General features: G+C 36.7%; 1 pseudogene; it reads right to left on the reverse strand.

The window, feature by feature from the left end:
- Positions 1 to 7,603: 7,603 nt before the first annotated feature.
- On the reverse strand, positions 7,604 to 7,697 carry LOC147510287 (small nucleolar RNA R71; annotated as a pseudogene).
- Between the last annotated feature and the right edge of the window lie 4,019 nt (positions 7,698 to 11,716).

An 11,716-nucleotide genomic window follows, 5' to 3' on the forward strand; every position in this document is an offset into this window, starting at 1 on the left:
CGTTTACTTATACTTTATAAGGTACTGATGATATGATCTTCTGTGTGTCACCACACACCATATCATCTATAACATAAGATATTAGACGCATGCATATAACTAATAACATATAAAATATGCATAACATTTTCCCATATGATTCTCATTCAAAATATAAAGAATTAGAGTTATTACAAAAGTAATGCTTTTAGTATATAACCCTATCAGTAGTAGCCCCACAACAATAAAAGTAATTGAAATTATCCTACAGGAGCCTTCAACTAGTCTCATTGTACACTTGAAAAGCAAGACGACTTAGTGCAGTATAAGTGTAAGCACTTCTTTTCTGTTGAAAATATTCGCCATCATTTGTATCTTAGCAAATCTTGTCCCACACCATTTGTCAGACCTCTTTCTTAAATCAATTTCCTCAACTTTAAATCTTGTCCCACATACTAACTCTAGCATAAGAATTTGAAAGCAAAACATATATGCCAACATTCTTTGAATCCACCTCCAGTGCCCTTTGAGAAGCCAAATTAGGCATCTCAACATTCCCACAATTTGTAGAAGCACTAAGCAAAGCACCCCACAAGGAAACACTACCTCTATATATATAGCATTTTCTTTCACTAGCTTCCTATAACTCATTTGCCTTTAAAAGCATATCAACTAAACAACTATAATGCTCATCTTCAAAATAGTCAGCCCCAGACTCACACTGCCATTATAAACACACACTAAAATAACTACAACAAACACCACTCCTCACTAGCATCTAATACCCCTCAAGTTGGAAACATATCGAGAGTTCTATACAAAACCACATTTACCATACATCTCAAACAAATAATTAATATATAAACTGAAAGTAATTAATATACATCTCAAACAAATACCCAATAAACAATAATATATAAAATGAAACTAATTACAACATAAATTTAAAATCTTGAGAACTTTTAATAGAACTAATAAGTTAATAATATTGACAAAATTAAATGTGAAACAAGAATAATCGTGCATTAATGAGAGAGACATACTTGGTAAAATCCACCAAAAAAGAGAGAAAATTAGTTTTGTATGAGAGATGTAAATTTGATAAGTACCTGTATTGGCTTGATGAGATCTATTTTTCATAACTGTTGCCGCCCTAACTAATTAACAAGAAACTTCTAATAATCTCAGACAGGAAAACAAAATTATTTTAGTGATTGGGGAAAATAAGTTCCTTTTTCAAGTTTTTAGGTATACATTACCTGCTAATCTAATAAGCGATACAGTTGTAATCTAATGGACCGGGCCGGGACATCACTTTTGCTTACTAATTAAACTTGTTATATATATGGGTTTAGACTTTAGAGGATTCAACATCCACGAAATAGCAACAATGGGACATCACTTTCCAAGTGATTTGTTTTCCCAAACAAGAAGTCGCTTTTTTAAAGTGATTTAATACTTTAAACTTTAACATCACTTATAAAATGATTCAACAAGTGATTTAAAAGATTAAACCATATCACAATATTTACATCACTTCTAAAAGTGATGTTGTAGACCTTTTCTAAGTCTTTTTGTGGAAAGTGACCTTAAAACAATATTACCACCAACTACTAACATCACCTTTGGAAAAAGTGATCTCAAAATTTATGTACAACATTATATTTTAAAAAGTGGTGTTAAAAAAGTGATGTCATATCATAAAATTGTTGTAGTGAAATTATTACATACTTCATGTATTCGGTATAGATGTTCATACGGTAACTCCTGTTCAAACCCATGGAAGATGGGTAGAAGATTGAACACGTTTGATGGAATGCAAAAATCGCTCATGAGCGGTGTGAGTCGTATACAAGATGGAGGTCCATCATGCAACGGTGTGTAGAAGTTGGAGAGAGGCTTTTCAGCTTGCACGACTTCGTCGACCATCTTAGAAGGTGGAGGACGAGAAATTGGAGATTGTCTAGGACGACGTGCTCTCCTACGTGAGTAAGTTTTATTCTCCCTTGTAGTGCCTGAGCGCAGTATTATGCACTTTTAGCAAGACAGCAAAACTATCCTAACATGCTCAAACTATGCAGTATATGCTCAAGCAATCAAAATTTGTTTTTGCAAGTTTGGAGTTTTGAAAATCTTTGCTAATATATAATTTACTATGCCCTGTTCAAGAGAACAATTGGGCGTGAGACTAGGATGGATCTACTACACGGCTCAGAAGAGTAAGCAATCACTTCACTAAGTGGTATGCTACTAAAAATCTCACTCACGATGAATATGGGGGAGGGGAGTGAGGCATTAGTTGGTACACTAGAATCTGGTAACTGATTACTCTAAATTCTCGTGGCTATATTTTTGTCCTTTTATGGAGGAGCGTGACAACTTTAGACTTTAGTTGATTGGTTTTAATTTGTTTGTTTGGTCTAGGGCTTCAAGAATCAAGCAACGTCCGATTTATCTACATTGGGGAATGACTTCCCAATGGTTGTTATGTTACTCGGGTTCAGCCTTATGCGAGATTTTAAATTGTAGTGTGAAAATTTAATTTCAAACAATCACGTAAGCATGCTTGAACACACAAGATATCCTCTTACGCGAGCTTCAAGGAGGTTTAGAATTTATTTCTCAAGCCGTGCTTACACGCTGCTTAAGGAGAATGCGATGTTGGTTGGCGCGTGATCTGAGAATCAGGCCCAACCGTTCGAGCGTTTCCTATTTTAGGTTACAAAAAAGGTCTACTTAAAAAGCCCACAATCCAGGTTTTTAATAATTAAACAACTTTGCCTTCAATGGCCCAAACATAAAAGTAAACAAACACTACTACTAAACTAATATATTAACTAGATTAGATAGATTATCTAGATTAACTAGAGTCAATCGTAATTAGAGTATTGATTACCAAGTTTATTCAAAGTGCGTGAGCGTATGATTCACGACTCGCCTCGCACACTTGAACTTCCCAAGGCAATGAAAACTCCAACTCTTGGTAAGTTCCACAACTTCAACCAAGTATTCAACTCATGTTCATCCACATAATCAATGAAAAACTCAATTTTTTCCTTTTCTTTTCATTTTTCTCTTTTATTTTCTTATCTCTATCTATTACAACAAAGTCCACTGATTTATACTACTCTATTACAAAATCTGGGCTTTTAATTACAACTATGAATCAAAACTGAATGAACCATGAAAAAACTGGACACCACTGTGCTGAGGTGGCTGGGCGGTCGCACGCCACCAGTAGGGTGGACCTGCGGGTGGTCGCCCAGTCGGTTCTGGCCAACGTGCTTTGTTTTCTAGCAGTAGCTTCGACTCCTCTCCAGCAGTTGAATGTTGAACCTAGATTTGAAATAAAATAGATTAGTATTGAAAAATAATGAAAAATATCAACAAAAATTAAAAAAAAATGAAAAATGAAATTGTGAAAATGATGCTTCCCTCCTTAGATGCTCAACCAAGCATTCATGCTCCTTCAATCCATGACGGCGGCGCCATTTGAAATTTTAGTGTAGTGAGAAGTTCAAAGTGTTAAGTGAGGTTCACCATAAATTGCTTAGAGCTTGAATCAATGGGAGTTTGAAAGAAGAAAGGTACTTTTCTTTTAGGGCTTGTTTAGTTAACTCTAGTCGTATTGCAGAACATTAGAAGAAAAGACTTGTTGAATGAAAGATTGAAAGTACAAACATTGAAATGAATAACTTGATTGAAATGAAGAGAACAACTTGAAAGAAATACTTTGATTGAAATGAAGAAAACAAATTGATAGAAATAACTTGATTGAATTAAAAAACAAAAAGTAAACAACTTGAATGTAAATGACTTGAAAAAATAAAATCCTACACTACTCCTACATGACACTAGAATAAGTCTAGGTGTATTCTCTCATCCTACTTTTGAGTTCTTATACCCCTACTTTTACAAAAGACTGATTTGCCCTTTCCCTCTACAATCAAGATACCTCACCAAGTTTGCTTTATTCTTTTCCTTTTTGCTTTTTGCTTTTGCTTTTTCATTTATTATTGATCAAGCTAGGTCTAGAGAAAGCCTTCTTTTGTGTCAAGGACTTCTATCTCTGGTCTTATGAGTTAAGGACTTAACTTTCAGCTCTCTGGTTTTGAGTCCTTGACCTTTGACCTTTGACCTTTGACTTTGACTTTGACTTTTTCAACATTTTTTCATAGCAGCTTTGAGTCTTCATAATAAATATAATTAAGTCTCCTTTTGGTGCTAAGACGCAGCTTTTAAGATAAGTGGTCTGAATTACTCTATAACTTGAAAAAAGTAATAAAAGCTATGAGTTTTCTTTTCATTATGCGTAAGAAGGGTTGTAATGCAGTAATATAAGGGTAATAAAATGCACATTTAGGAGTTAATCACCAAGACGTATGCCTGATTCTCTTTCTGTTTATCCTTGTAGTATGAAGATTGGTCTTGGTAAACCCAAGAAGAAAAGAATTGAAAGCATTGGTATGATACGTTAGCTTGTGATTTGTTTTGATGTTCTCGGCAAACTATATTTTTTTGGTATCTTAATTGAAAATTTTAAGTTTGGTCTTTTGACGTTTGTCAATGAGAAGTTGATACTCACTGTATACTCTTTATTGAATGTTGATACACACTTGAGATTATTTGCTAATCGGTTTATTTTATTTTTCATTTGTTATAATGGAATTCCATAGCCTATGAAATGATTAATGTTGTAGTAGTAATTGATATTGCAAAGTGCAACATTCATGTTGTAGTCAAGTTAACAGTGCAACATGAATGTTACAGTAGGAGTTGATAGTACAACATCCATTTTGCAATAGGGTATTAGACAATAACCATGCACGAGACTTACCTTTTTAGGACCCATCACTTTTAGAGGACACTTTTTCATTTTACAGGTACCATGCTACGCTTTTATTAAATGGATATAATGGGTAAACTTGGATGAATATATCAAGTGGGTCTAAAGTATAGACAAATGTACTACAACTACACAGTTTAATGCTCCTTTTTAAATCAAGTGTTTTTTTTTGTTTTGGAATCATGTACTCGTAATGTAGACAAAGATAAACCCCCTTTGTTGGAAACTTGGAATTTGGGAAATGATAAGAGCCCAAAACTGTAGTTTTAACCCTTTAACAGTCATACTTTTAGACCAATTATGTGAGTAATAATTAAGAGTTAACACTGATATCGTGTTTTTATGCATTTCAGGCTTCAAAGTCCATTATGTGCAGAAATGTGCCACTTTAGCGAGATAAAGGAGAAAAGGTCGGTTACTAAGGAGTTCCGTGATTAAAGGCCAAGTTTCGAGAAGACAAAGCCTTTCTAAAAGCCCGGTCAAAAGCTGAAAAGTCGACGCGGGCCGAAACAGCACACAAAGTCAGCAGAACTTCCAAAGGACATATCTTTGGACTTAGACCTCGGAATAGGGCCTACCTTATGTCAAAACGACCGGCTCGGAAAGATCTTTCCAATGGTCTAAGCCTTGACCCAATCAGAGGAGCAGAAGTGGACGGAAAGTCTGTTGAAGCCAACTGCAGCTGAAGAGGCCTTTTTGGACTGAAAGAATTGGGTTTTGGGCCTGATTCTCTGGCCCAAAACATGGCTCCAAGTCCATGCACGATTTTTGGATCTGAATGTATAAAAACAAAAGCTTAGTAGATTGTTAATGGTAGATAGTTAGACCTAGATTAGATTTAGATTAGTTAGCCTCCATTAATGAATTTTAGATCTAGTTTTTCATGTAGATTAATTAAGTTTAGTTCCATTTCAATTATTGTATTAGATTAAACCTTTGAATCTTGTTCTTCATTTTGATTAGATCAATAAAGTAGTATTTTTTATCAATTTTGATTTTGTCATTTCCATTCCTAGATCTAATTTCATTTCCTGTCTTTATTTCATTTGAGTAATTAAATTAGATTTCATTATTGTTTAATTAAGTAAATTTCAATTCTTTATATCATGTTTAGTTTAAAAGTAATCGGAAATGATTGCATAATGATTCTCGGCTAAACCTCCATTAGAGGGGGTTAAGAAGCCTTGATGAAAGCTTGATTCCGAATATCGTAGAATCGTCGTAATTTCCTTTCCACTCTAGAAACGATTAGTTCACCATGAGAATGGGTTTAATCGTTCACATGCTAGTTATGAATTGGTAGGAATGCCATGTGTAATTAGGGATTAGGAAGAACCAATTGTTCTGCGAAGCAGTTCAATTCGGATTACTAAGATTCGTCATTAATAGGATTAAGTCGAGTTAAGGTGGAATCAATCCCCCTCTAACTCCTTATCATCGAATCAACGTAGCATTCCCTTAGTTATTCCCATCGTCGACTAGTTGCATTTCGTGGGTAGTTGCATCGTAGTCTATTGCCTTTTTCGTAAAACTCTCATTAGACTTTAATTTAGAGTACGAACACTTGAGAACATAGCATGCGGAAGGACTAAGAGTGGAACGAATCACTCTACTCCACTATATCTCATAGACTTGAGAGTAGAATCTTTGATAAATATAGGCATCATAAAATTAGTTTAGTTTACTTACGTTTTGAGTTCATCGCTTTATTTCGTAGGTAAGACTATTCAAATTTACTTTTATCAAATGGCGCTGCTGCCATCTTAGTTTCACTTTCGTATTGTTTTCGAAGTGTTAGTACTGTTCTTAAAGTCCCATTTCACCCACCCACCCTTGTTTGATTCATACTGTGGTTGTCCATTTCAGAGTTGAAAAATTCCGGGTAAAAATTACATCGACCAGCTTTTCCTTGAGCTGACCTGCCCTAACTCACTGGACCACGAGCGCGACCCGCCCCCATGTGGAGCGCGACCCGCCCTTAAACTCTGGAATTCTAAGATACACTGAGCGACCGATCAAGCTTCTATGCGACCCAGCGCCTTATCAAATTTTTCGGTTTCGGCGGTTTTGATTCGAACTTTGATCTTTCATATTTTTCGGTGTTCTAACCTTGTTATACAACAAAGCGTAAACAAGACGCTATTCATAAAAAGCGAAACAAGGACGCAATCGGGTATTCCTTTCTTCCACACCTCGCATCTCCTGTTAGAGGTTTATACTAGTATATCGTATTGTTTGGAGTGTTGATGTGTTTAGCTAAGTTTGGTTTTAGCCTTGTATGAGATTAAGGTCCGGCGAACAAAACACCGAACGTAATTACACAACAACGTCAACAAACAAGTCTATCTAGTGTACCACCCACTACACCTCTAGCTACTATTTCACACATCATCACGACCTGATGCCCGACGAAGAAGAGGCCTCTCTCGACTTCTACAAAGCCTTGGCGATAGCCCCAAATCTTGCATCGTTCTAGCGGACCCACCGGGGATTTCGAATAAGCCCAAATATTTTTAATTTGTTACCCGTTTTCATGGATTAGACCATGAAAAACCTTATCGGCACATCGCGTAGGATTGAACAAGTCCTAACAACATTCCACCATCCTACGGTTGGTGCGGAACAAATTAAATTAAGGGTATTCCCTTTCACCTTAGCCGATAAAGGCGGTGTCTTGGTTAACGCCCAAACGCCTAATTCGTGGACTCGTGGGCTAAACTTGTTCAAATGTTTATGGAACATTTTACCCACCCCTAAAGACGGATGAGATGCTTTCCAAGATTCATTTCTTTCGACAAAATCCTCATGAAACATTTTCAGAGGCTTGGAATCGTTTCACCGATCTCCTTATAGAGTGTCCACATCATAACTTAGCGAAAGACACGTTAGTTCGTGCCTTTTTCAAAGGACTTCTACACCACCATAAAGAAGTCCTTGACATAATGAATGGGGGTAGTTTCTTAAGCAAAGGAGCTTCGGAGGCTTATAAATTTTTAGAAGACCAAACTAAGCGAAATAACAACTGGGGGGGTAGTGACGATTACTCCCGCTCCGCTAGTTCTTCTTCAACAGTTAAGGCTACCAGTATGTTTGAGGTTAAATCAGATCCTGAGCTTAAAACTCTAATTGAATCCCTCACAAAAAAGGTAGAGGCCATTTCTGTACAACAAAAGCTAATCCCCGTCATGAATGTAAATTCAAATCCATGTAGTTTCTGTTGGAGCCCTAAGCATCCCGACTCACACTGTCCTATTGCCTATGAACAGGCTTGTTCCATTAATAGTGAACCTAACGCCCCTTGGAGACAAAATCCCAACTTCGGTTGGAGAAATAACCAAAACGTCACACCCCAAGGGTACAATAATCAATATGTTAGGCCTACGCACAGCTTTAACCAAGCCCCACTACGACAAGGACAGGGTCAGGGGAATTTTAATAATTATAACAACCAAGTGCAACCTCGTCAAGGTCAAGCACAAAGTCAAGGTAGTTATAATAATTATAACGCTAATTAGAGGTATCGTTCCGTAAATAATAACTACCAAAATCCACCCATAAATAATTCACGTGAAATAGTTCCAGTCACACCACCCGTGACTACTACACCCACACAACCGGATCGTCTTGACACCTTCATACAAGTGAGCCAAAAACTTTTCCAAACCATGGCTCAATCTAACCAATAGCTTCTACAATCCGTTAATAATTTAACCAAACAGTTGGCTCAAGATAAAGCCCAACCCAAAGGTGTGTTTCCAAGTAACGAAATACCTAATCCTAAAACAACAAATACAGCCTTTGAGGTAACCGATAATACTAGTAGTGAATATGAAAATGTAGGTGAGCTAAAGGCCATCACCACTCTCGGCTCAGGCAGGTTGATAACAAAGTAACTATGCCTATAGTTACCACACCAAGAGCCCCTACACCTGCTATATTACTAGATCTTGAAATAGAAACTGAAGAGCCTACCAATTTGTAGAGGTACCAGTTAAAACAAAACCTAAACAAGAAGCCCGGGTTAAACACCGGGGTAATACCATTGCTAAATATAGACAGAAACCACCGTTTCCACAAAAATTAGCCATGTTAACTAGGGATACAAATTACAAGGAGATTAGGAATGTTTTTAAGAATCTAACTATAAACCTTCCCTTTCTCGAAGCTATAAAAAAGCTACCACACCATGCTAAGTTTCTTAAGGAATTGTGTACTACTAGGCGTAAGACTAATATACCAAAAGACCTTTTTTAACGGAACAATTCCCAACTCTATCTGAACATAATGGAATTGTTAAGTACAAGGACCACTCGGTAGATCCTACGGTCAATGCACTTTAGGAGATTCTTATCTGACGACGGCGTTATTAGACTTGGGGGCTAGTGTCAACTTACTCCCGCTTTATTTGTATAGACAAATAGGTCTAGACGAGATGCAACCCACTAGAATGGCGTTGCAATTAGGCTGATCGGTCTATTAAGTATCCTAAGGGTGTCGTCGAAAATGTTACGGTAAAAATTCAGGATTTTTACTATCCGCTGATTTTGTCATCCTCGACGTAAGTCGTTAATGACTCTGTCCCATCATCATCTTAGGCTTACCTTTTAAACAACCGCCAATCGCTCATTAATTGCGCGATGGTTCAATGTCCATGTCTTTTGGCCATCTTGTTTATTGAAGTCAATGTTTTAAAACAAGGACACACGCACCCGATTCGTCTATGGATTGAGAGGTTAGCATGATCGAGAGCGTTGCTCGAGATTATTTCAACAACACGTTCCCTGATAATCATATGCCCAAATTTCTTTCCTTTGGAAGATCAGACTCCAATATTTCCATCCCTATACTAGTCGATACACATATTACGGATGAGGAGGAGATAGATGACTTTCTCAAAGATATAGAGGACTATCATAGTAACAAGGATATGACCAATCTAGAGGAGCAATTCGATGAGTTTCTTCGAGAAGGTGATGAATCACCCTATCAAGAACTACTTTGCACAACTCCCACCTCGATTCCCCTCCTTCCACCCTTTCAAAGGAATCCCGAAGTTTGCACTTTGGATCCCGCTTGTTTCTTACAGGCTTCATAATTTTTTTAAATCCACCTAGTAAACAAATACTACTGAAGGACAAACCATTTGACACCTTCATTTTCAGAATTGAGACAGGTCCACACTACACACACAATGAATGAGTTTTGTGCTAAAACCACATCCTCATTGTTTACACAGTCGCCTCTTTCTACAACTTATCCATATCCACCATATTCTTCACAACCATTCACTTTTCCACACTTATTTACTAAAACACCCACTCATTCAAAAATGAAAAATAAGGTGCATGATAGGTTACATAATAGGGTTATCCGACTTCGCTTCCATTTCACTAGGTTGAGTCATAGGAAATCTTGGTGCTTGATTGTGTTTGGATATGTTTTCTGTGATATTTATTTATGGAATGCTCCACAATTATTTCGGTTGTTGATATATGATAAACTGCATGTTCATACATACGTCTAGATAAAGTCTCGAGTATCTGACTATAAACGACTCAACTTTTGTGTTTGGTGCATTTCCTTTCATTTCCATATATTGGTGAGTGCATCATTAAGGTAACTGGGCCCTCCCTATGGAATGTGTGGCTGTAAGTACCGGATCCGATGTCCACGTTTGACATAATTCACGTTTTCCACTCTTGCATGTTTTCTCGGATTTTTGAGTCATGTTCCTCTATGGGGTGAATTATGTCTTTATTGTTTATTGTTTTTCTTTTTAAAATTAAAATATATATATATATATATATATATTAAAAAGAAAGAGATCAGGTAAAACACCTGATTAATGCGGAAGAAGATCAGTCAGCAGCAAGAACACTTGATTAAACTGAACTTTTATTTATATGGATGGATGTATGTTACAAGGGGAGATAGAGAGAGCACTCTTAGCAAACTAGAAAGAAAATTCAAAGGTAAAATATTCTATCTCCTCAACAAGGGTGAGGTATCCCTTTTATACTAGTCGGAACTCAAAATATAATTTGGAGTCCGCACAGGAAGTGGCTACGTGTGCTTCAATAGTTGCAGTCGACTGGGCCACCTTGACAAGGCATACTTGTCTTTTACTTCTGTCTTCAAAGGATAAGAATCCTTTTAATACTTTATTCCATTACCTTTTGACTTTAAAGGAAAGAAAAAGGTGAAATGTCCCGTTCATGGGTCCTTCTTGGATAAAGTAATAAGAATACAGCTGTAAGTAGTATGCTGATTCTATTTCTGGTCCTTAATTTGGGCCATAGTGTCTGCCATTATGCTGAAAAGATAATTATTATTATCTTCGGGATTCTGAAAATTTGCCGTGTAAACCCGAACTTCCTTACTTGTTAAAGGAAGTAGTCTTGGATTCCTGTTTTGCCTTAAGGGCTTCTTTGAACTTGGCCCATATGTCCATAGGTTCTTCTGGAGTCTTAGAGGAGCTTGGATATAACAGGGTTATTATTCGTAATATCAAAATTGTCACCCAATTCTTCTTCTGGCTGACCTTCTCCTCCTACTAAGCAAGCAAATTGGTTTGCTTCTTCCCGACTATTAATTGATGTCATGGAAACATCATCATCTTTGAGAAGATAGCATTGCATTTTCGAGGATGAAATTTCCTTAGTACCACGGATTCCAAAACTGGTAACTTAAAGGAATTTACAAAATGATTTTTAAGCTTCTCCATGCATAACTCATTGATTTGGCTATCGAGAAACTGATTCTGAAATTTGATAAGATTCTTCATCATATCGAAAAGGATTCCCTGTATCCACATCTTCTCGTAGGATTAATTAAAGTTCGTTCTATGAATGATTTCAAATCATTCTCAATGCTGATGATGGCTTCATCTGT

Source organism: Coptis chinensis, chromosome 3 (assembly GCF_015680905.1).
Source record: "Coptis chinensis isolate HL-2020 chromosome 3, ASM1568090v1, whole genome shotgun sequence".
NCBI lineage: Eukaryota > Viridiplantae > Streptophyta > Magnoliopsida > Ranunculales > Ranunculaceae > Coptis > Coptis chinensis.